This window comes from Sylvia atricapilla, chromosome 3, assembly GCF_009819655.1.
Source record: "Sylvia atricapilla isolate bSylAtr1 chromosome 3, bSylAtr1.pri, whole genome shotgun sequence".
Lineage (NCBI taxonomy): Eukaryota > Metazoa > Chordata > Aves > Passeriformes > Sylviidae > Sylvia > Sylvia atricapilla.
Genome location: NC_089142.1, coordinates 30,101,686 through 30,126,765, shown reverse-complemented (window position 1 = coordinate 30,126,765; position 25,080 = coordinate 30,101,686). Strand labels below are relative to the sequence as shown.

The 25,080-nt window shown below is 37.6% G+C and overlaps 1 protein-coding gene across 2 annotated transcripts in view; it reads right to left on the bottom strand.

Annotated features, from left to right (window-relative positions):
* The window catches only part of KCNQ5 (potassium voltage-gated channel subfamily Q member 5), a 277,646-nt gene that overhangs the window by 234,682 nt on the left and 17,884 nt on the right, over positions 1-25,080 (bottom strand). The window lies entirely within an intron of this gene.

Genomic DNA, 25,080 nt, shown 5'->3' with positions numbered 1-25,080 from the left:
TAGTTTTTATATGTATAACTGGACAGAATGCAACTGCATTTCAATTCCACATCAATCTCTGTAGTTCTTGAACTGAGCAAGCCAAAAATACTATTTCTTTACCCACAGAACACATTACAGACTACTACAGAGAAGTTAAGCCAGAAGTTCACATTTGGTACTATGTCAAACATTCTCGCTCTACAATTTGTAGAACTTGGAAATTTTTGAAATAAAATATAAATAGCACATAATAGTAAGAATATTGACGGATATGTCATAACTTTAAACAAGAAGTACTGCTTTGAAGAAAAAACCCAAACCCTTACTTGAATAAAGTAGACAAAACTGACTCAAATTGATATACATCAGAACACACATAGACAGGTCATATTCACCTCCTGAAAAAGATGGGGGTGTGATATGAATCCTACTCCTTCCTAGATTTTCAGTACTGTACAGGTCAACATTACATTTTCTTTTCAACATGAAAAGAAGCCACACAATAGTTTCTCTGTAGTCATTGGTGTCAGGAATCATCTACTTTTTGAAACAGCCCTAAAACAAAAGTAGGCAAACTGGGTCACAACAGCCAAGCTCTGTTTGAGACAGCAGATTCTGAACTTGGTCCTGAGCCACACAAGACCTGGTCATTCTAAATTTGTATCACTTAGCATTTCATCACCTTTTGTCCCCAGAAAGAGAGTTGTTTTCTGGAAAAAGACCTCCCTGGTTTCTGACCGTCTTGTATTTCAGTCAGAGCCAAATACACATTCAGTATTAACCACAGAAAAAAAGAGTGATTCCTCATAGAAGCAGGGTGATGTCAAAAAAGGGTTATGAAAATAAACACAACATTCTTCCAGTCTATGCATAAGGAACTTCACTATGTATAGAGAAAAATGTACTGATCAGATTACAAATTGAACTCGATTTGCCATGAAAATATAAGCCTCTTTTTTTCTGAAATTTGTTTAAATGCTAAAAACTTCCAACTTTAGAATAAATTTAAGTTTACTGAAAAATGAAAAAAGGTGACAACACTCTCTTGACACCAATTGTCTTTTTGTTACTAGGTATTTCCATTAATGTATTGGGTATTTATGTAGTGGGTAGTTCCAGGTATTGTGTTCAGAGGCTACTAGAAAACAAGGATAAGCATTAGCCCCTTTTGCATGTATCATTCTGACTTCATCAGCTATTCCTGAAATAGAATTTGGGCAAACTATACTCCTCTTGTACTCCATCAAGTCCAGCTTTCTCTCTGACCCTTTATTTTCTCTCATACCATTTTGTCTTTCTAAGACCATTTTTGCACAAAAACACCTCCCTTCTGCAGCCAAAGACTAACTTTAAAAAAAAAAAATATTATCAGAACTGTTATCCCACTGAATTTTATGCCTGGAATGAGGAGTCCTCATTCCTGACACAATCTCAAGTCAGTGGAAATTAATAAAGGAGGAACAATCCTTCACTGCTGCTAAACAATTAAGAAGGTTGAAGCACTTGGTTTCCAACACAATGATTCATCCTCACATGGACCAGAATGTAAAAGGAGTTAATTTCTAACCATGCACAAGCATGGTGAAGATTTGCATATGGACACTCACATCTTCGAACCAGAGTACCAACTCCCCACACTGACTGAAGATCTCAGAGGTCCTCCTTCTGTCTGCCTCTCTCTAAGCTACGATGGGAAGAAAAAAATTCATCTTTTTTGCTTCACAGACTCTAACCGTAATCTCACAAAATGTCTCTTTTTCCATAAACAAAGCCAAAAATAACTACTTAGTCATTTGATTGTGAACAGCATAGCCTTTTATCAAAGCACTGCACCACTGCTGACAGATATGGATGTAATAATCACCCTTCCCAAATATGTAACCTAGAAGGACATATAGTCCTTACCAGGGCGATAAAAATCCAGCTAAGTGGAACTGCACTGCTTGCTCAATTCTCGACTGGTTTTACAAATCTGTAAGAAGTCTGTTCTAATACATTTATAACAATTACATTTAGCTAATCTGTCTAATTAGACATAACCAGGAATACCATATGGATACAGGACAATCCCTCCCACAACACATTATGCTAAGAAACAAGGATTTGGGGGTTATGCTGATTATTTAATGCCTCTCAGAGGCAGGAAGCCACAGTGAACAGACGGATCAAATGGCAAATAACCCCACAGCAGTCAAACGCTGGCAGCGGTAACCCCGCCAGCACCTGCAGAAAGGGCAACAAATCCCCAGCCTTCTGGGCTACACTTCAGAGCAAAACCGCCTGTAAACATTGCAAACTATTTAACTATGACAGTCAGGCTTACCTCAAATCTCACACTGGTGATAAAATACTGGTTATGTGAGTCTGCTGCATACGCACTAAGAAACAGCCTTAGCTATCAAAGACCTCATGTTCAGTAAGATTGATTTCAAATAAACATAGCTGTCTGTGTTGCTGGGAAATGGGGAGAACTGAAATGCTATCATATTTTCTATTATTACAGGCACATATCACATAGCACAGCAGATCCCAATTAGTGTTACTATGACATTAGTACGACATTAATGATTATTAATGGCAATTTGTTTGGACAAAATTGGACCTCTTGACAGGATTTGATCCATTCATTAATATCCAGTTTTCAGGATACCTTCCAGAAGCAAAGCAAAGTGCTTTTGTCATTGCAAACATTAAAAAGGCATATATAATATATTTTGTTCTGGGCTGTGGCAGTTAACTGAAATTATACGTCTCAAGCAATCAGGCCACAAAACCAGGATGCTCAATATGAAACTGGCCTAGAATAAAGGGTGCAAAAGCAGATACTTCACAATTTGAAATGATAAGCTGGAACTGGTGAGGCATATTTCAGACACAGCAACAGTTTCACTCTCTGACTTCAGTGAGTTACTGTCCCTTGTAGCGTCAACTGGAAAAAGCATTTGGGGCTCTTTGGTCAAAGACAGTTATTTCCATGATGAATAAGATAAACACTCCAAAACTTTCTGTTTGTGGTCACCTAAAAGGTAAAAATACCTAGGATAATAAAGTTCTTAAAATGGGGAAAGATGGGAACAGTGTCCGACCTGTGCAATAGCTCTGTAGTAAGACTACTCAGGGAGCACACTGGATGTTAAACCTGACCTTTGCCAGAGTGAATTCCCAAGCTGCCAACAGAGGCAATAGTGTCACAGAATCACAGAACAGTTTGGTTGAAAGGGACCTTTAAAGGTCCCTGCAATTAGATCAGGTTGCTCAGTGCCCCTTCAACCTGATCTTGAATCTTTCCAAGGATGGGAATCTATCACTTCTCTGTGCAACCTGCTCCAGTGTTTCATCACTGTATATATATAGAAAAAAAATTAAAAGAAAAATCAACATTTAACCAATGATAATTATAATAGTTTTCAAATATAAAGTTCTTGCTGAAAATACAGAAAAAAATCTGTTTGCAGTTATACTGTTCTAAGCAGAGATAGATACTGCTTTGAAAATTTGAAGCATTAATTTAGAGGTATAAAACTCATAACTTCTGGTATGTGACCATGCTGTATGTAGCCTGAGCATGTCCTCTAACTAGAATTTTTATTTGTCTGTGTGGTGGAAGTTCCTTAAAATAAAAGATTATCATCAACACACAGTCTTTATTACTACACTGCCTATTGTGTGTGGGTTTTTCCCCCCCTGCTTTGGATAAAGGAGGGAGAAAAGAGGAAGAAAAAAAGAAAAAAACCTATTCTTTCTGTTTACTTGCAGAGAAATGTGTACTCCAGATTGGACAGTGAACTCAAGAGTTGTTTTGACTTTAATACTTAATTCATTAGTAATGGAAAAACTTCACATCATAGTGTAGTGAAGGAATAATCTGGTGAATTTCTCAACTTGTAGGACATTGTTTTTGATAATTTGCCAAGCAGAGTGGAAGATTTATTACACAGAGTATGCCAAAATGGCAGAAGGCTTCTCATGCTGTAGGGTCACAAAACAATTGTTTTATGGAACTGGTTCTTATGCTTTATGGCCCTATAATGCCACGCAAAAAAAAAAAAAAAAAAAAAAAAAAAAAAATTAATTGAGCTGCAGGTCTTGCATTGCATCTCAACAGGTTGAAAAATCAGCTGGGACATTTCATTTGGTTCTTTCAGGCCACAAAATCACCTTTTACTTCAGTACATATCCCAACACTTTTGTAAGCCAGATGGCCAGTGGTTCAACAGGCATTTTTGCTATCATTGTTTTGTTACTTTGTCATGAGGAAAAATAAAAATATTTATCCCTAAAGGTAGATTAGTTTCACTGTCTTTGGATATAGTACAGGTGATAAACCTATGTTTACTTTCATACAAAATTTATTTTTAAAATTCAGATATTTGCTGCAAAATATATGCATTTGTCATAAAAGAAGACAGTTGTCTTTATTTCAACTTCAAATTTCCCCTTGAAACTATAAACAGAACAAAATACATTTTTTTTTTTTAACACCAACTTTTATACATATGTAGTTTAGGTCTAATTTGTTAGTCAAAATATTTCTGGAGTGAAAGAAAAATCCCTAAAATATTCTAAAAATTCTAAAAATATCTAATATACCATCTAATGTTATCAGAAAAACACACATTTTTTACTTTGTCAGTAGGACACAGCACCATAAGTAAGAAGCAGATCTGACACTGATGGGAAAAAATAAAATACCCAAAATTTGTTTCTTAACCATAGGAATATACCTAGAGTGACATATCTGTACTCTAACTCGTAAGTTTACAAGTGTATAGCTATTTTCCCTAGTTCTTGTACAGTAGTCCCTAATGCCTCTTTTTTTCAGTTAAGAAAAAAATGTACATGCTGAGATACAGCATATAAACTTCAAGCCCAGACTGTTGTCATGGTTACCCTGAGACATCCTAGTATAGAAAGTATCTTACAGGTAATTTTCACTTTAGTTTTAAAAATTATTCATTTGTTTACAAAGTTAAAATTCTTTCCTACTGAATGCTTAGGTGCCAATACATCCATAATTTAGTGGCTACTGTTTTTCCAAGTAATTTAGTTTTAATGGCCTCCGTGCAGTGGAAAATGTGGTATCATAAGGCTTTCCAGAGCAATTCCAAGCAAGATACAGCAAAGTGTTTTGTCTTGATAAATTGGATAAACCAGCCATAGCATACCACCTTCCAAATATGTGGCTTCACAGATGAATTATATGTTCATTTTACTCCAAATGCTTTAGCTAAAGGCTGGTTTATTTATTTATTCTGGAGACATTTCCTTATGCTATTGCAGTTAAGCACTTGCCAGCAAGTTTATTTTTAGACTATGCACTTTGGTGGTAAAAACTGAGAAACAGCAATATTTCACACTGAAATCTTGATTTGTATTGTTTTGAAAAGATGCATCTTTTCTGAAAACATATTTAAGAGTTTGATGATCTGCAATATAAGGATGGAATGCATAGGTCATATTTCATGTGTGTCTGTGAAAGAAGCAGAATTTACATGTGTAAACAGGAGTTGGTAAAAGATTTTCATAAAACTCTCAGCAGCAGGCAAAACTGTTTATTTAAAATAATGTTTGTGTACTCCAGCTCAGCAACTGATGCAAAGCAACACAAATTTTTACGAACACAGTTAACCTCAAATTTTACAAGCATGCTAATATTCTGGCAGTTCAAGTATGTTACTGAAAATGTGAGCTGACTTCAAGCATTGCATTGCTTTGGGTGGCTTTGCTCAACATGTTCTAATTTTAACACAGGATCTTCATTCTGGCAGGATTAAAATTCATGGTGTGCATGTCTTGATAGGGAATTGAATGTTTTAGGGAACTGCTCCTGTATAAAACTGGGCAGAAAGGTAGGCAATGATGTTACCACCTGTTATACAGGAGATACGTGTCTGTGTGAGCAGCAGCAACAACTGAGAGAAACCTTAACCAGTACCTTTGGAAGAGGAAAGCTCTCTGAATGCATCTCTGGGTACCAGTTTAACCCAGCTGCTTTCACTTGACAGTGTTCAAGTCCACTCACATATACCCACAATGAGTCTGTTTAAAATGTGCATTTAGAAAGTATCCTTCTGAAGATCAAAGGAAGGAAAAAAAAGAAAACAAACAACAAAAAAAAGGACTGAGGTAAAAGGTAAGGGAAAATGAGATTCAAGTCAACAGACAGATGGAAAGGAGGTAATTCAAATTAATTATTATCGATTAACTACCTGACATGCTGCAAACACAGTCACAGTGACCCAAATTGTTCCCAACTTTGCAGTCTTATACTCTCTTGGCAAGGATAAATAGCAAAATGAGGAAAAGGATAAAAGCAGGAACATATTAAAGCAAATAAGGAGGCTTCCATCTCCCTCAGCAGAGTAAGGATGAGGACAAGTGCAATTTGCCACACCTATGTTTAATTTATGCATGCAAGCAAGCAAGGCTGCAGAGAGAAAACCCACATCCCCTTGTCCAGGAGCAAATGGCTTTCCTCATACCTGCTGTAACCAAACAGACCTTGAATCTTCTACTATTACATTTTACGTAGGGCTATTCTTGGTCAAGAATCACCTTAGGTAAAATATAATAGTATTAGTTATAAAATTTAGCACATGCCTTGGCCAGGACTCTTTAAGATTTCATAACATGAACTAGTGGATTCTCTTTAGCATTTGCTGATACCTGCCTCTGGATTGGTCACCAAAGCCGTATTTCCCCACAGAGCCACAGATCCCTGTCCCAGCAAAACAGGCAGTGGACCCCTTCTGCCAGCACTGAAATGTTTAATTCTCAGCCTCTGGTCAAGTCTTGTCAGGCCAGAAGTAGCCTTCTGATGCTTCTGACTGCTACTACCCTGCCATGGTGGCAAACAGGAGTCAATCAGCTCAAGCAGGGTCAATCAGACTGGACAGAAACAGCCATGCAGGACTGGGAGCATCCAGCTTTTACTAAACCCTTACTCAGTCTAATTCCTGTAAATGAAAAGCAAAGCAACTTTATCTTAATGAGGGCACAGTCTAATTTAGGTGGGGAGTATGCACGCACAATGTATGCTCGTTGTTTTTAATTATTTAAGTTGCTCGGTGATTGAATTTATATTGTTAATTGGTTTCTAGAGGGCAAGTATCATGCGTCACACATGCTCAGGGGAGGAAAGGCAGGTGCTCAAAATCCAGTTAAATAAATCAGCCTGGAGAGACGTGAGATTTGAAGGAAATGCAACATATCACCCTAAGAAACATGAAGGATAAAGCTGTCATGGCACAGGAAGTGCAGGAAAGGGAAAGGGAAAGGGAAAGAAATCAGGCCAACCTCATAACATCCCTGCACTATCAAATAATTAAGAAATTGAGCCAGAGTAGACAAGTGAAAATGCCATTGGCATCCCCTCTACCATACCCAGACATGAAGATCTGTGGGCAGGTCACAGATCCCTTTATCACTGGCTATCTCATGATGGACCAAAATAAAATTACCCATAGTAATTAATTTTAGAGGGAGAACTCCAGGTGTGAACATCATTTCACAGCTATGTCCCAGCTGAGAAACAAATACCTAAAGGCAAGCACAAGCTCTAGGCTATGGAAGGTCAGGACGATCTTCACAACAGGGGTGAGGGAAGAGACACCTTGCTTGCACATCCTTTCTGGATTCTTTACTAAAGGCCAGACCCATCTGTAACTGCAAACCTCTGCTCTAAAGCAACTCTGAGTGTTTCTTTCCTAGCTCCTTACTTTATTTCTGGTAGCTAAATGTAAACAAAATAATCTGTTTCCTCTTTCATTTTTTGTTTGGTTGGTTGTTTTTCTTTAAGTATGACAGAATGTTTTGAAATATGTTTTTCTAAATAATTCAGGTGAAAGGAAACACATGGCTAAAAAAACCTCAGCTAGTATGGCACACAACTAAAAAATGTGACTGAAAACTCATTATCGTGATATGGATGAGGAACATCAGGCAAATCTGAGATCAGGGAATGACAGTGGCTCAAGCTATAATTAGAAAAGAGCATTCACTGTCCTTAAGTTTATGCTGTCTTACAACCAAGCCATATGTAAAACAACACACATAAGAATTCATCATTTCTGAATATAGAAACAGACAGTGAAATGTTCAGGACTGTTCACACATTATCACAGCTCACAGGTATCTCTCGTCCTGAAAACTTTGCCTCCCCCTACTCAATATATATTTTCTAAAATGAGAGAATGCAAATAAACAACTCTAAAGGAAAGTGCATGAAATATAATGTGAACGTCTTTCTTATAAGTTTGCTATATGGCATTTATGAGAAGCATTTCCCCAGGAAAAAAAAAATCTCAGCCCACTAAGCTTTTCCCAAGTTCTTACCATTCACCACACAGAAAGCCCAAGCTTTCAATCCACTCTTCCAAAGCTCTCACTTCATTACCCACCTCTCAGCCCAGTTTCCCAAGTGGTACTCCAGCAGTAGATGTTCTCTGAGAGCATGACATAAAAGATTTATGAGCTTTTTTGCTATAGCATTTATTTAATTTTCAATATAACTTCACATTTAAGAACTCCAGACTGTTTACCGTTACTGAATTATCAAATATTAATCTTCTCCCTAAAAAAAAAAAATCCCATAAAGTCTTAGAAATTTGAAGCAAAGCAAATTTATTTATCCATAAAGAAGACAAAGACAAGGAAAACACAGGTCTTCAAGCAAACTTGAGTAAACTGAAAAGCTCAAAGCTACAGACTGCAAATGATTAAAGCTCAGTCCTGCAAAGTCAGACTCACAGAAGCGTCGTTACACTTCCCTCTAATTTGAAAACACTTGTAATTTGAACTGGGAACTACAAGCTCTGATTCATTAACACTAAAAAGTCTTTTCTAAGGACACATTTAATACAGATGGCACAATGAAAAAACCACAAAGTAGCTCAATTACTAAACTGAAACAACTTAACAAGAAGCTTCATTCATTTTTTCCCTACACTATCAAACATATTCCAGCTCTGATAATTATACTTTATTTTTAAACAGCATTTCAGTCCCTGTTATTAGTATTAAATGCAATTTTTGAAACCAGGTGTAGGGAAAAAAATGCATAAATATCATACTGAACCTTTTCCATAAGATGCCCAACATGTGCTTTGCAAATAGAAAACAACATCCTGAATTCTCACTGGTCCTCCCATGCTGCAGATGCAATCAATTAAAACACGAGAGTACAGGTGGTTAAATCTCTCTCCAAGTTGCAGGCAGTAAGGTGCTGACTTCAATCCCAAATGAAAATGAGAGAAAAGTGCCATATCTCCTTGTCTTCAGCATCAATTCTGAATTTTTTTTTGAAATGTCATCCTCAAAATGCCTGAGGGCTCTACATATTTTCAGGCTACCTACCCCACATTGCCTGTCCTCTGGGGAGATGTAGTACAGTGAAACTGCTGTGAGTCCTGTTTCTACAGCCCTTGGAAGTTTTACTTGCAAACAAAGGCAGTGCTGACTCTGCAGCTGTAGAGCTGACTGAGAGCATAAATTTCTCAGCATTCAGTTCTGGTTTACCTTTAAATAAAGAAAAGGGAAAAGAGCAGTAAAGGAATGCGGGGTTTCGTTAGGTCCTAAATTGATGTACATACAATAAATGCAGAGGAACAACTTCACCAAAAGACCAAAAGAGCCCAAATACACACTCCAGCCATTCCCTCAGTTGTTTAAGGAGCTCTCCTGTGGGTGTCCATGAAGAACAGTTAGTTTGGTAAGCTCCCCAGGCTCACCAGGTGAAAGTTGGGACCACCAGACAGAGGAACAAGAATGGAGTTTATCTATGGGAGAGGGAATATGGCACTGGAAGCTGCAAGGGAGGACACAGTGAGCCAATGGTCATAGGATGGACCTAGCACTCCTCGTACTTGGGACATGAACTGAAGTTATCTGTCTTACTGAAGCTGAGGGGATAGCTTGTAATTGACACGGAGACTGAATTGCTGCTGTGATGACTCAGGGACTGCTGCTTACAGGGGAAATCCAGGTGTGTTCTGAGGCTGCCATGGTGCTCAGAGTGCACTCAAGCAATGCAAAAATGTATACCCAGACATCATGTACCAGGACCATGAAATCCCCCTGGTCAGAAGAGATCTGTCCGTAGGACTTTCAGTTTCAACCAAACTTGATGTATGCCAGCAAGCAGAAACAAACCAAAAAAATTCTGTTCAGAGGAAGTGAACTGATCTTTTAAAACATTATCCCGTACATATGGTTTGCATAGTTGCAAATGTTATATTTCATTGCTCCTTTAGAAGCTGTAAAATATTTTACTAAACAAATGTTCTCAGATTTCATAACATGAAATACCTTCTTTTTCTAATAATGCAGGAAAAAAGCCACTGTACACTTTGTTTTAACAGAAGCATAAGGTAAAGCATAGGAGAATCTGAACAGAAGTATAAATGCTATTTTTAAAATCTATTTTGTAGATTCAAAAGTCTATTAGCTGAACAAATGGATCTTGAACAAAACACAGAAGAAATCTCAATTAAAATTTGCTTTAGCAAGCAAAATTATTAAGTCTATTTCTCTAAGTTGAGACCTTTCTGTAATTTAGAATTTTTCCTTCAAATTCTGAAATTACCTGCCTAAACTAGAATACTCTTATGACCATCTGTGGTGAGAATCCATTCCACTTTCTCTTCTCATCCAGTCAGCAGTCTCATAAAAGGACTCCTTCAGCATGGCAAGCTGGTAATATGAACTAGGACTTTACATCCTTTCCTCTTTTTCCTAACCTTCCAAACACCTCACCATTTAAAAAAGAGTTAATATTTCCTAAATCATAGCTTGTAAATCAGAGAACACACTTTTGTGTGGGTTTAGGTACAATTAAAGAAAGCTTTCACAAAGGCTGCACTATGACAAATGCTACAAATCCACCCCGAAAATACTGAAAGAGCAGCTGACGCATGTGCCTGCACACACCCACCCACAAACACAGAGTAAGACTTAAGCAATGACATAAACATGAGAAACAAAAGAGAATTAGACTGTCTGGATTCCTAGACGCGAGATTTATCCCAATTTTGTTTCCATGCTGTACAACATACAAGACAAGAAATTTCCCCCACTAAGGAGCAAGGTAAATTGACAGAGAAGAATACAGAGACATGCTACAGTTACTTAAAAGTTTATCACCACAACATGTAGGTTAGTAGTCTTTTAATTTTACTAATTCTATAAAGAATATACAGCTTTTGAGCAGAGATCATCCCTAAAGCTCTTAGGAAGGCATCAGACCTCTCAATTTGAAAATGTCTAGCTTCATCCATACTCAAACCCATAATGTACTGATGATTAAAACTCCTAATTAGTACAATAGCAGTGGTACTTTTGTACCCCTCACAGATTATCATGATACATCTTGTCATGATAGGACTCTTGGTTCAGTCTTTAATGGCAAAGTCTTTCGAACACGGCTTGTTAAGGTAGAGAAGTATACAATTTAATGATACAGCTCCAACCCAAGGGGAAAGAAAAGAAACGACAAAGTGATTATGCTGAACACCTAATTTTTAAGGCTGACAACACACATGTTAAAAAGTCACTAACAATGAAGAAGGAAAGCCCCACACAGCAGCACTCATCCCTACAACATCTGGAAGATTATCTATGGATACAGAAACTCTTTGCTACGACTTGTGCCTACTTAAAATTATTTTGCTCTGGTTTGCACTGACCCAGAACCAAGATGACTAGAAACCAGTCCCTCTATAGGAAATAGCACTGGTGGCATTGGCTGTTAGTGGACAGGTAAACTAGATTAAGTAAAAATGTTTAAGAAAGCACCTAATTTTCTTAAAAAATACATAATACAATCCTAGTTTTCAAAGGAACACGGGGTTTGCTTCACGCTCTACAAGAATTTTTTAAAAATGCAGGGAACATTCTACATCAACAGTTTCAAGAATCTTGATCAAAATGTGAATTAATATTTTCTCATTGTTTAACATAATCTTTCATTGCTGAGAGAATAGTGTAATAATCTGGCTATGATAATTTCTTTGTGCAAATGCATTCAAGCCGGAAAAAGTATAAAGATGAGGAAGACAATATTTACTCACCATTACTTGGTGGTATAGATAAAAAGGACAAATAAAAATATTTATCTTTGGGTACACTTAGCCCATTGTTGTATTATTATTTAAAGCCATTTTCTAAAATATATTTTTATAACCTTACAATCTGCATTCAGTATGACAAGTATTTATGTGATAGGTAACACTTATTTTTAATTAATATCCATTTTAAAATTCTACTGTAATTAGAATGTGTTTTTTCACAGTCTTTAGCACCCAAAAACCTTTTGGCATGGGGCAAATGATATGATTAAGACTTATATCATTCAGCCCTTCTATTTCTTGCCAGAACATGAAATGTGTGTGCACTGTCATTTGTTTGCACTTTTATTATGTACAGCCTTTGTATGGCACTGCATGTTTTTCCATAAGGTGAAAGCCAGTGACTTGAACCTAACTTAGATGATGCAAACACATCAATTTACTGAATGCTACTCATAACTACATTGCAAACACTGGACATTTCTCTCTTTATTTAGCATGGCCTCAACTCCTTTTCCTGGTGAGATTTATGTGGTGGGATCTGCTAGGACGAAAGGGGAATATATACCTTGTCTCAGAGAGAACTAAACTGGAGTTGAAAGCCAACCATTGGGTGTCACCTTGACAACTAGCTGACAAGGTATAATGAGTGAGCTATAAAAGACCTGAAGGCTAAAACCAAGAGTTTCAAGGTATAGGAAGATGAAGGTTAGGACAAGAATACCTGGCACAGCTGGGCCACTGTGGCCAGTGACTACTCTCTTCCTGGATGACATCTGTTGCTCCAAATAGTTTTCGACACCTTAGTGTGTCATATTTAATCAGTGACAGCTTTCTTGTATTGAAAACTAATAGTTTCAGCAATATCAAAGGAGCACAAAACACAAGAAGGTCTGTTTTTAAATCTAGTGCAAATCTGTGCCATTTGATGATTCAGAACACAGTAGCAAGCTCAGATTTAGCAGATACTGAACAAACTAGCAGGAGGTATCCCAAAACCCTTGTTTTATTTTTTGAGACAGGGTTCGCCACTGCTGAACAAATGTGCTTCCAAAGGCACAGGACTGGCAGGTGCACTCACAGTACTACTAACACACAACTTACATCAACAGTCACTGCTTCCAACTGTTGACAAACACCACTACACTTAACAAGCTGCAGAGAAGGGCTCACCCAACCATACAGCAAAGGAGCTGAGAGGGGACAATCATGTGCCATGGTCCTGAATAGCAACCATCTCGTTTTCCTGGCGAGGGACAGGCTGAGTTTGCCTGACCTTTACGCCGTTCTCCAGCAATGCATTCTGCACACTTTGTCTGCTCATCATCAAGGCAATAGTTACACTGCTGTCTCTTCAAGGAGTATGCAGGGACTGTGAATCATGTTGCAGTTCATAGCAGGTACCCTTTTTATTGCAACTCTCTAAGTCCATTTTGTGCAAGGAGGAGCCGTCTGATCCTCAGACTGGGGATCCTTAGACTGGGCCTCACATCAGCTTCCCCTAAGCAAGGACTCTTTCACAGTGCTTGGAAACACTTGCTGTCAGTCATCAAAATGATGATAAATGTGAGGAGTTCTCTAGCTCCAGGATAACTACTTCCATGCCTACCTATGTTAAATGATCACCTTTAATCTTTTCTGTAGTACTTAGATATTCCTGCAGCAGATGCCTGGCATTCAATGGACACCCATAAAACCCATGCAGCAGGATCCTTCTCATATCATAAGCTATGTAAAGCTTATAAAAGTCAGCATCGCTGCCACAGATGGCACTAAACAGCATCCAAAAAACTCGAGCACTTCCTCCCGATGCTAAGGTACCCTGGAAAGAGGGCAGATAGAAAAATATGACAGTCATTAGGAAAGAAAGAGATGTCCTTGGTTAATGTAAGAAAGAAAAAAAAACAAAGCCAGGGAGGTAGAAAGAGCAGTAACCAGGGGAGAAGTGAAGGGATTGAGATATGCCTACAGAAAAAAAATGTGCTGAGTATTAAAAAACAAGGTTGCAAATATGAGTGAGTGTTGAAAAAAATGCATATAGTAATTGTGGTCCCTGTTGAGAAAACATAAAATTCAACATGGTGCTTCCTGGGCATGAAAGTGCTAAAGTGAGTTTGGTACAAGACTTAAACTAAATGCTTCAAAAGCAAAAACATGCCTAGGATACATAAAGATTTACACTATGAGAACTTGTAGACCACACTCAGAAAGGTCTGAAATGTTATGGAGGTGAATTGACCTTACTGTCTTGAGGAAAAGCAGCCACTCAGAAGTAGCAGGAAGGGATCCTACCAGCAAGCAAGGAAGGTGAGGTGCATTGTGCTGCACCAGCCAGCACAGATGAGGACTTCCTGCTGCTAAAAGTGGTGAAATAAAACCCAGCCAATGCACACCACACAGCACGATGCCTCAGCACAGCTATTTGCTAGTTGTCAATTCACAGGTTTTTTTTAAGCCAGCATGTCTACCAACAGCACACATCTGCTCTCTCGGATATCCACTGTTCTTACACTTGATCTTCAACTGCTGTAATTGAAACAAAGATCATGTTTTTAATCAAACTGACCTTCTTTTTCTTACTCTTTTTCCGCATTAGATATGCTTGGAGCTTCGAGCCAAATCTGCAATCTCAGTTCAAACCTTTAAATGGTTTTAGCCATTACCTAATAGAGACTCACAGGCCCATTCAACTTCCAGGGTTCTGTTGATTATTCTGAAATAAATTCTTTGATCAAGTTTGCCAAAAGAACAGAATAGCCAAGAAAAATAAAACTGAAAGTCTGTCATATATTCAACATGAGCATACCTTGATTATTGCAAAACATATCAAGTCACAAAGCATAATTTTTACTCTTACATTGCCTAACATTACTTTTTTTGATATACATATATCTAGCAATCTGGCTTTTTTTGAATGAATCTTTTAGCATCTGAGATCCATGCCCCAAAGATACATCACATGCACTATGCAACAGCCTGTCCATTTTCTTCTATTTACAATTTTAAAATCAAAATTCCCATAATCCCCACTGATGAGCATGCAATAAACTAGATTATCTAAACATTGGTTCTGGTATACACTTTTTAGATACTAAAAACATAAGGATTGCAAATATTTCAGCATACAGAATTTCGTTTATAAATTGAGTTCATACTCCTAATGATTGATTTACCTTGAGATGCCTGATAGCAAAGATTTTCTCCTATGTCATTATTCTTGTAGGTTAAAATCTGGACATCACCTCTCCAATGCTCCACAGCAATTATCCTTCTACAAATGAGTAATAATGGAAAAAGTTTCACCTTAGGGAATTTCATTTTTGGTCCTCAAAACAGAATTTAGGTTCAGGCTCCTCAGCACTACCCCCTGTTGAGATACCCATAAATCTCAGCTTTAGGGAAATGGGAATGACTTCTTTCATCTTTAATGGTGCACAACTGTCATTTTTGGGCGTTGATTACTCCAAAGGTGTCTTACTGCTACGGAGGTTCGAAGGGAACTAACAGAGAACACCACCAAATTCCTTCCTCAGAAATCTGAACACTGGTGAGACAAGCTTGCAAAAACCTAGGAAGAAGGTCCTCCACACAGCATGCCCCAGCAATGCACAGAGATTCATACACTAATTAATTACCCCTTTGCCTTTCATCGTCAGCACGCATTGCAATTAAAAAAATACCTTGTTTCAAATCTGTCACCACTTTTGTCTCTACAACACAAACAGACTCGAGCATTTCTGTCCATATTGCCTAGACAGGGAAACTGAACTTGCAAATAAAATATATTCTAACAAAATTAGCCATAAGATCATATTTTGGCATGTTAAGACAGCCAAATTCTCATATTTTTTTTGGTTTTCCAGCTTCCTTAAATCCCAGTTTCCTATTCCAGGAAGAAAAAGCCCCATGAATTCTAAGAAATAATTGACAGCTGCTCCACAATTCTTCATATTTGTTTTCATCATAAATTGCATTAAAAGTCCACATTACAAAAAAAAACAAAACCTGAACATTTCTAGAGATAAAAGCATATAATTTTTTAACTGCAATATAAATTATATTTGTATATGTTTATAGAATTTAAAATACTATAAAGCAAATCAGCAAAATTCCAGGTTTTTTTCTTTACAGATGTATATAGAAATTAGTTGCATTCATTCACAATAAACTTTTTAATGTTTTATCATATTTCATCCAGATTAACCATTTTAATACCTTGCCTCTTGTACTTCATGTCTTTAGGAAGAACCATTATTAGTCACATTTTTGCTGGCACCAAAACAGCTCTTACTCTCTAACTTGTGGAAAAGTGGCTTCATTCCCATTTCTAATTTCAGAGTGGAACTGATTATGACTGGGTTATGAACCCATATCCTACAGAGAGCCAATAAAAACATAAATAGGAAAAAAAGTTTTTATAAAGAACTTTATAATAATATTTTAATAGAATTCTGTTGGCATCTGAAATTTTGCTAGAATGTTTACAACTCTACAAATCTTAGAAACCTAAAAGGGACACTGGTTTTAACTTCTTGCACATTTACTGCTGATAAAAGATTTGGCAGTTACTTATATCTTTCAGAAACTTGTCCCTCATAGATAATCAGTATCTAGAAAAAAAAATCTTGATTAAAAAATTGACACTCTGTCAATTTATATTCTTTGCTATGTTTAAAACGATATGAACTAACTTGTTAATATAATATTCCTTTATAAAATTGACAAGAATATGCAGAGTAAAAAGGAATTCTAGGCATTTTTTTTTCTTGGTTGTTTGTTTTTCTTCTTTATTTTAGAAAAGCAACGATGTTCTTTCTTTAGTAGGGGAAAAAAAATCCAAACACAAAAAACAACCAAAACCAGTTCAAGCATCCTCTTTCCAAGAGTCTTCTTTCTATCCAAGCCTTTCTGTGACCTTTTCTTGGGAAAAAAGGGCATTTCAGTTTTCATATAACTTTATTTTTTACCATATCTGCTCAGAACTTTTAGCCATCCTGCCAAATAGTGACAAATGAAATATTTATCATTCTGTTGGTTTGGGTGTTTTTTTGATGGATACACACCCACAAAAAGGCATGATCTAATTCATTTGACACAGACAAGCTTTAGCTGTTGGTGATATTCAAACAAGGAACCTGAAAGGGGCAGTGGCTTAGTCTGTCATCAATTCCCACAGCATTCACCACATGTAGGTGTAACGGCATTCAAAGGCACAGGGTGGCATGCAGCAAAACTCTTGCTGCTTTTTGAATTTCAGGTAAATGGATTATGTCAACCAAGTCTTGCATTTAAATTATCTCCCAAATTCAGAACTAAATTCATTTATACATATACGCAGTCTATGCTTACATACACTCAATCTCTACATTCCTGCTAATCAACTAGCCTGTTACCTAACCTTGAGCATGTTGTTTCTGAGGCATTTGGATATTCTGGATTATTGATGTGTACCTCTTGTTTCACGCCATTGATCTTAATCCCATCCATTAATTTTATATGTATTTCTGTAAAGCTTTCATTAGCTAACAAAGAGTTTAGTTTTGAATCTACTGGAGCTAAATTTGGGAGAGAAAAAAAATGCAAGAGAGAAAGCATTTCTCAGTTACACCTACAAATCAGCAGTAAAAAAGAAAGAGACCTTAAAATCATCATTCTTGTGAAAGCCGCAAAATTTTTAAAAAAGCTGCTATGTTTGGAACCCTTCTTGTCACCAATAAGTGATTTTTCTTTGCCTCCAACATTCTGATGAGACTATATTAATTAACATGTAGAGCCTTGAAGAAAATTTTACTGAGAGATATGATTACATGTCATTCTCCTGAAGCAGGATATTGCATTTTCTGTGTAGTTCAGATAGTAAAGTAACCCTAAAACATTTGATATTAAAACATGCTGATTTAAAACTGAAATAATTTATTCCAAACCAAATTTATCTAGCAGAGTTCAAACACTACCAACTAAACTGTTGTTCTACAGAACAGTTACCCAAGGGAAAGTCTCTATTTTAGACTAAAAAAAAGCCTAATTTTTCAAGACAACAAAATAAGATATTATTCTTTTGCTGCAAACACAAAGGTGCAGAAAAGAAAAACCTGCAAGTGTTCTTATATTATACAAAACAGTGAATATATTTAGTGAGGTTTTTTCCCACATGGTCTCAAGCATTTTTAAAACATAATTTAATGTACTTCTCAGAGCATTGCTGCAGCAGCTCCCTAAGGAGTCGAACCATTCTGGATCCTTCTGAAGGTGGAAAGCCCCTTTCCTGTATGGCTCCTCCATCCACTCCATATACCTGGCCTTATCCAGGTGGTGTCAAGCACTCTGCTTTCTCGGCAGCCCCTCTCTATTTATCCAGTCCTTGCAGCCCAGTGGACACCCAGTTCATTTAGAGAGTTTTCCTTTGGTAACAGCTCCAAATGCTCGCTACTACTTAGAAAGCGCCATAATTGCTTTACATCAATGTCTCTCTGGAGTAGTAAAAGAAAGAGGTTGTGATTTTGATCTTCATATAATCATCTTTATAGTCCCTAAGGATTAAATAACAGGTGAGGGGATATTTAACATTTACCTTCCCGTGAGAACTCTCATTCAAAGGAAATGCTGTTCTTGCTCATGGCTGAAAGACCCTGCGTAAAATCTAAGTGTCAAACCAAGTTTAATATGTTGTGATTTGCATTTTGTTTAGGTTAACCTTTGAGAGAGAGGGCTCCTCTTTTGGAGGAGCACAATGCATGTTTATGGCACCAGAAAATCAGTGTTACTACTGCCATTCATTTAAATCAGGTATCCCTGGACAAACTCTTCATGTATTCTAAAAAACCACACCATATAGTCTCAAACACATACTATTTGCTTCTTGTAATATGGTTAGTTTAATCCTCTTCAGTAACAGATGAAACAGCAGTCAGAATGGAATTGGATTCTCCTGGAAACAAGAATTCTGCAGTCAGGCGGTTTGCGTGCCCACTCATCGACTCCAGGTTACCCCCAAAGTAATTTGCGTTTTCAGGACAGCAGCTGATTCTAATCTGACTTGAGAGAGAGAATTGACTAAAAATTTTGCTTTCTTACATATTTAATGAAAACAAATGACTTGGCAGAGGAAAGAAATTACGTGCAAATTTTGTGCCAAAGAAAGGTGCCACACATGACACAGCTCCTGCTGTGCATCAGAAATCCATAAAAGAGGAACCTGAAATATGATGCCACAGCAGAAGAAAAACCATCAGGCTGAGCTCTGATCATCTTAAGGCACCAAAACAGAAAACAAACATAATGCCATGTTTTATTCATGTTGCTGCTTAAGGGGCTACCTGTTCATTAAAATCACATTGAGGGGAAGCTGCATGAGGAGCAGCTGAGGGCACTGGGTCTGTTCAGCCTGGAGACTGAGGGGAGACCTCACTGCAGTTACAGCTTCCTTGTGAGAGGAAGAGGAGGGGCAGGCACTGATCTCTTCTCTGTGGTGACCAGTGACAGGACCCAAGGGAATGGCCTGAAGTTGTGTCATTAGGTTGGATATCAGGAAAAGATTCTTCACCCAGAGGGTGGCTGGGCACTGGAAGAGACACCCCAGGGCAGTGGTCACAGCATCAGCCTGACAGAGTGCAAGAAGCATTTGGACAATGCACTCAGGCTAATGGTGTGACTCTTGGGGGTGTCCTGTACAGGGTCAGGAGTCTGACTTTGATGATCCTTGTGGGTCCCCTCCACCTCAGCATATTCTGTAGTTCTGCGGTTCTCCACTCATCCAGCATCTTTTGCATTTTTTTAACTGCCAAATTTGATGCAAAGAATCAGACTTGGAGAAAAGAGCAAGTAATATTGTCTTGGAATCAGTCAATAAATATGAAGTAAAGTTGTCAAATACCTTTGCAAAATGTGAGACAATAGCTCCTTTTCACTTTACACATAGGTCACAGCAGTGATCAGTAATCAAAATACCTGTTTGCCAAAGAACAAAAGTTCCCCACCATGCCTGTGTCCAGCCAAGCCCAGCATGAGGGTTTGCTCTGCATTTTCCTGGCACTCCCAGGAATTTCAGTGGCCTTAACAATTCTCTTCCACAGAATTTAGATATATTGTTTGTGTCTTGCTTGTTACACAAATTAACCCATGCAGCCCATATACTAGCCGAGAACCACAAATGGTGATATCCAGCACTAGCTTCTAACCTCATCTTCAAAAAATGTGAGACCTCGAGCTATCTGCTGTCATTGCTCCTCAATTCCCCAACATTTATAGATCATCAGGAAGTTCCAGGAGGGAAAAGGGAAAAGTCATATTGCAGGTTATCAGCTACCTATTTTTTTCTTACTCTGAAAATTTGGGTAGTAGGTTATCAAGGAGATCCCAGCAACTCCACAGCAAGCATTCCTCACAGACCAAACATAGTAACTTTGGAAATGGTCTGGGTCAATTGGTTTCCAGCATGTTGCATATATTTAGATGCTTATTTAAACTACAAGATATTCAACACCTGGAGTGGACATAAAAAAATCCCACAGAAATTAAAAAAAAAATCCATATATTTTTCAATACTTAATTTAATCAAGAGAAATATTAAGTGCAGAATGTTCTCTAAATTATGAAATTTTGAAAAAGTCCATGAGAATGCGGTAGGATATCCAAAGCTCAAATCAAATTCATGGAACGTTTCTGCTTAGTGAACTTCCCTTCAGCTTGCCTCCAGAGAGGTCCACTAAGGAAATACAGATGGTAAATGGGAAACTGAAAGCACAGGGACCTGAGGAGGCAGACAGACAGCAGGACAGATTGGTGGGCAGGAGCATGAAGCAAAGTGGTACAGAGTCATCACCCATCTATGTTCCCTACAACTAGAACTGCGGGATGATCAACAGGTTCCTCTTCCACTTCCTCAAGGTTTCCCTCTAGAAACATCTATTAAGTGAGATCAGTAAGGTTAGGAAAAACAGAAACAGCCAAACACCTACACTACTTTTCCACAACTCAATGCTGAATGGCTCTTGATTGGCATTTCATAGCATAATATTAAAAATGCCACAGTTTTTAGGTTATTTTCCTGATGTAAGAAATCCTTAACACTGTTACAGTGGCACCTGACAGGAAAATATCGTCACATTTAAAAGCATATTTCTTCTATGAATGTTTCTTTTTCTATCAAGAGCATAGCTTCAACAAGCTTCTTCATGCTTAAAACTGTGACTACTTTAAATGAATCATAAAAGCTAGTGGTTGTTGTACTGGCTTCTCAAGCTGTTATTTTATGCCTCAAGCCAAATTTAAAAGAAGAAACACCACTGTGTAACATCAATTTGTCTGCAATTAATGGCTTGCTTCATTTGCATTCTCTCAACCAGGAGTTGTGAAACATTAAACAATCTGAAGAATATTTCTAACTTGCAGAAATTTTGCTTTGAATTATCCTTTGATTAGTATAGCATAATAACGTTTCTTTATCTTAAAAGTTTCTTTATCTTAAAAGCATTTTAGACACAGATAAAAATTAAAAAGTTAAAATATTACATCTTACTACCAAACTTAGAAGTACTACTACACATGTTATTTATCAGTCCAAACATTTTGTACATTCATATAAAATCCACAAATGCTGGATTTGATACCTGAACTGTTCACTTTGATTAGAGGTCTTCAAAAAACCCTATCAAGGTAGAAAAATCATAAGCTAAAATACACATGAAGGGGGTCACCTTTCTGTAATGTATGCTGGGGCATGAAATACACTTCTAAAATATTACTTACATACAAGACTTAAGGTGAAAGGAAGCAGAAAATATAAGGTTTGCCCAAAGACATGCTAGATGTCCCACCCCTGAAAGCATTCAAAGGCAGGTTCTCTAAGCAACTTGATCTAGGTGAAGATGTCCCTGCTCATTGCAGGGGCATTGGACAAGATGATCTTTAAAGGCCCCTTCCAATCCAAACTATTCTAAGATGCTGTGATCCTATACGAAGGACAAATGTCTCCTTTTAGTTGGACTCTTCTGAAACGCCTGCATCTCTAGTGGGACAAAAGGAGAAGCCTGGAACAGCCAGCACAACGACACTGCAGCTGGTTCATTAAAGGTTTTCAAGTATTAATCATTCCACAGTATAGAGTCATGTTTGCAGTCCTGAGGGATAAGACCTGGGCCCTTAATAACTGCAAAGGCTGAAGTGAGTCTCTCCAGCGTGAGCACTGTGCAAGCCCAATTATGTGCTGCAGCCAGCAACTGTGGTTGTTAGCTCTGCAGCAGGGCAGTGCTGCATAGTCCTCAGCTCCCTTACAGCAGAAGCCCTGGAAAACACCAAGATTCAAGCTGGAAATACTACCAAAGACACAGAGGCTGAGTAAGAAAGGGTGAAAAACATATTTACACAAACAATTTCCATGGTTTTAAGGCAGAGCACCCTTGTTCACCAAGTTTCAGAACCCAGCCCAGAGTCACCAATTTTTTTCACAACAATTTGTCTTTTCTGGAGGGGTAGAAGTGGGTGATTAAAAGTTAAAGCTGGAGGTCAGCTTGCAAAACTCTATTAACAGCTTCTAACACTTTTAACCAGTATTCAGCAGTACTTACACCCTGTCTCTCCACTCTCTCTTTCAGCTTCCCAACTCTGTACTTGTAATGCTGAATTGTGCTGCTCAGAGTAGCAAGCAGAGTGAAGAAGCTCATCTCAAGAGTATCAGCCTCCCCTCTGTGAATTCCTCATGAAAAATGCAACAAGAAATCTCTAGCAGGAATCTCACCTCTTTTCCACATTTTGGTCATCTACAGAGAAAAGGTGGGGAGTGGAAGAGAGAGAATGGCTGGTTGGGAATTTTTAGCAAATATTTCTCCTGGAAAAGCATACTAATTCACAAGTATCCAAACTTTCATCAAAGGAAATTATTGATTTTATTTCTGCTCCACAGGAATTTTAAGAAGTCTGAAAAGCCTTTGATTTCAGGTGAGAAAGTCTTCTTAGGGAAGTTAAACTCAGTATATTTTTAAAAAAAGCACGATGGAGCTAAACTGAAGCACAGTATTTATCTAAGAGATATTTTTATATTTTATTTAAAAAAGAGGGAACACCCGGTCTTCGCTGCAATTTGGGATGGAATGTTTTTAATCCCACATTTTCACAAGACAAAGAACGCTTTCTTCCAGCTCTAACTGCCGATCACGCCTTCTACACCATGGTCTGTGGAGCTCTGGGTCTGCCTGTACTGCTAAAGGCAAGGTGGCCAGGAAGAGGTCTTGGGCACCACACTCCTGGACTTTTCAGCTGTTCAAGCCTCCAGCTCTGGTATGCTCTTGGTCTCCAGGAATGGTTTGCTCCCACAACCCCTCGTCTTTGGGGAAAAGGACACCAGATGGACGAAGCGGCCACAGGACTTGTTCACGTGCTACTTAACAATAGGTTATAAAACATGTGGTTTAAGTTTAGTGCTATAAAAAAAACACCATTCTGATGGGCTGCAACAATTTTCTCATCATTTTGAGCACTTTGGGTAAAACCCCCAAGGAATATGTGTAAGGACTACCACCTGATGCTCAGAAGATACAAGATGTCAAATACATGACAGGATAGATGTAGCCAGTCACTTCTGCTGCAAGTTGGACCTCAGTGGCGTGGAAACAGGAAAGCCCCCATCACTTCATATAAAGAACAGGAGCTGCTACTTTAACATGTTTATACACATATACACATAGACTTATGTACAAAAGCTCTAGAGTCCACCTAAAGGTAGGTCTGCAATTTGTTGGAACTCATTCACTTCTAAAATATTATAGAGGGTGCTTCTGTATGCATTTAGCATGAGGAATAATCCAGCATATATATTAAACAACAGCTAAACATGCTCACATTGCACTGGTGCACTTACCCAGCATATGGCTGCTGGGTCAAAAGGAAAACATCACAGAAAGGAACAGGAAGCTTAAAGCATGGGAGAAATGTCAAAGTTTTGAAAGCTACAGAGCAAGGGATAAATGTTCTTTCACATCAATATTAATTTTTAAAAACTAAAGTACATGGGTTTTAGAATGACATTTTTATAAAAATTAGCTCACAAATTTTTAAAAATAAACCAAAAAAAGCCCCAGTAATTTTCTCCATATTTAATTTTATTTTATTTTTCTACTCTCTGAATCTCTAATGTCACTTTATTTCTCTTCTATTGGAAATTTAAGATGTTGTCTAAGTTACTGGAATTTTAGGGAATGCATTTACTGTTATTATCTACCCAATTGGATTATAAAATGTATTTTAAATAAAAAAAAAAAAAGTGAATAATCTAGTCAAGTATTTAACACAATTTTGCAATATGAATATATATAACTGAGTGTTTTTAATTTAAAGGTAAAGTTTTACAGAAAAAAGAAATCACATGCAAGGGATTTTTAGTAGGGGAAATTAACACAACTCAAAAGACCCGCTATTAAAAATAACCAAAAAAAACCCAAAACAAAACTAAACTAAAGCAAACCAAATAAAACAAAACAAAACAAAACAAAAAAAAAACCCAACCAAACAAAAAAAGATAAACAGGGAAAAGGTCTAACTAATCATAACTATGAAAACATAGTGACCCAAACCTGGCATTCACATCAGTACAGACTAGACTGCCTAGCCAGATTTGAAGTGATTACCACAACAACAGCAGGCCAGCAGCTTACAAGTACCAAAAATGCAAATCTGGTTTCACACACAGCCACACCTTAACAGACATTAACTGGTACCACTCAGAGGAAACCAGGCCTGTGCTCAGCCAAGGGCACTGAAACAACGCCAAGAAAACTGGGGCAGACCTAAAAAAATACTAAAGATGATGAAGAGTAGATTCTGGGTTTCTTTTAAAAAGTGCATAATAAATAGGTTTTTTTTTTTTCTGTAGACCTTTAAATTTCACACACTGCTCTTAGGAGGCCATATTTTCCATAAATGGGTGAATGTGATTTTGTGCTCTGGGAATTGATAGATTTCTTTTATGTCAAGGAAACGAATACTATACCCCACAGCACTTAATTTCTCCCTAAATTACTACCCATATGGATTTTACTCCATT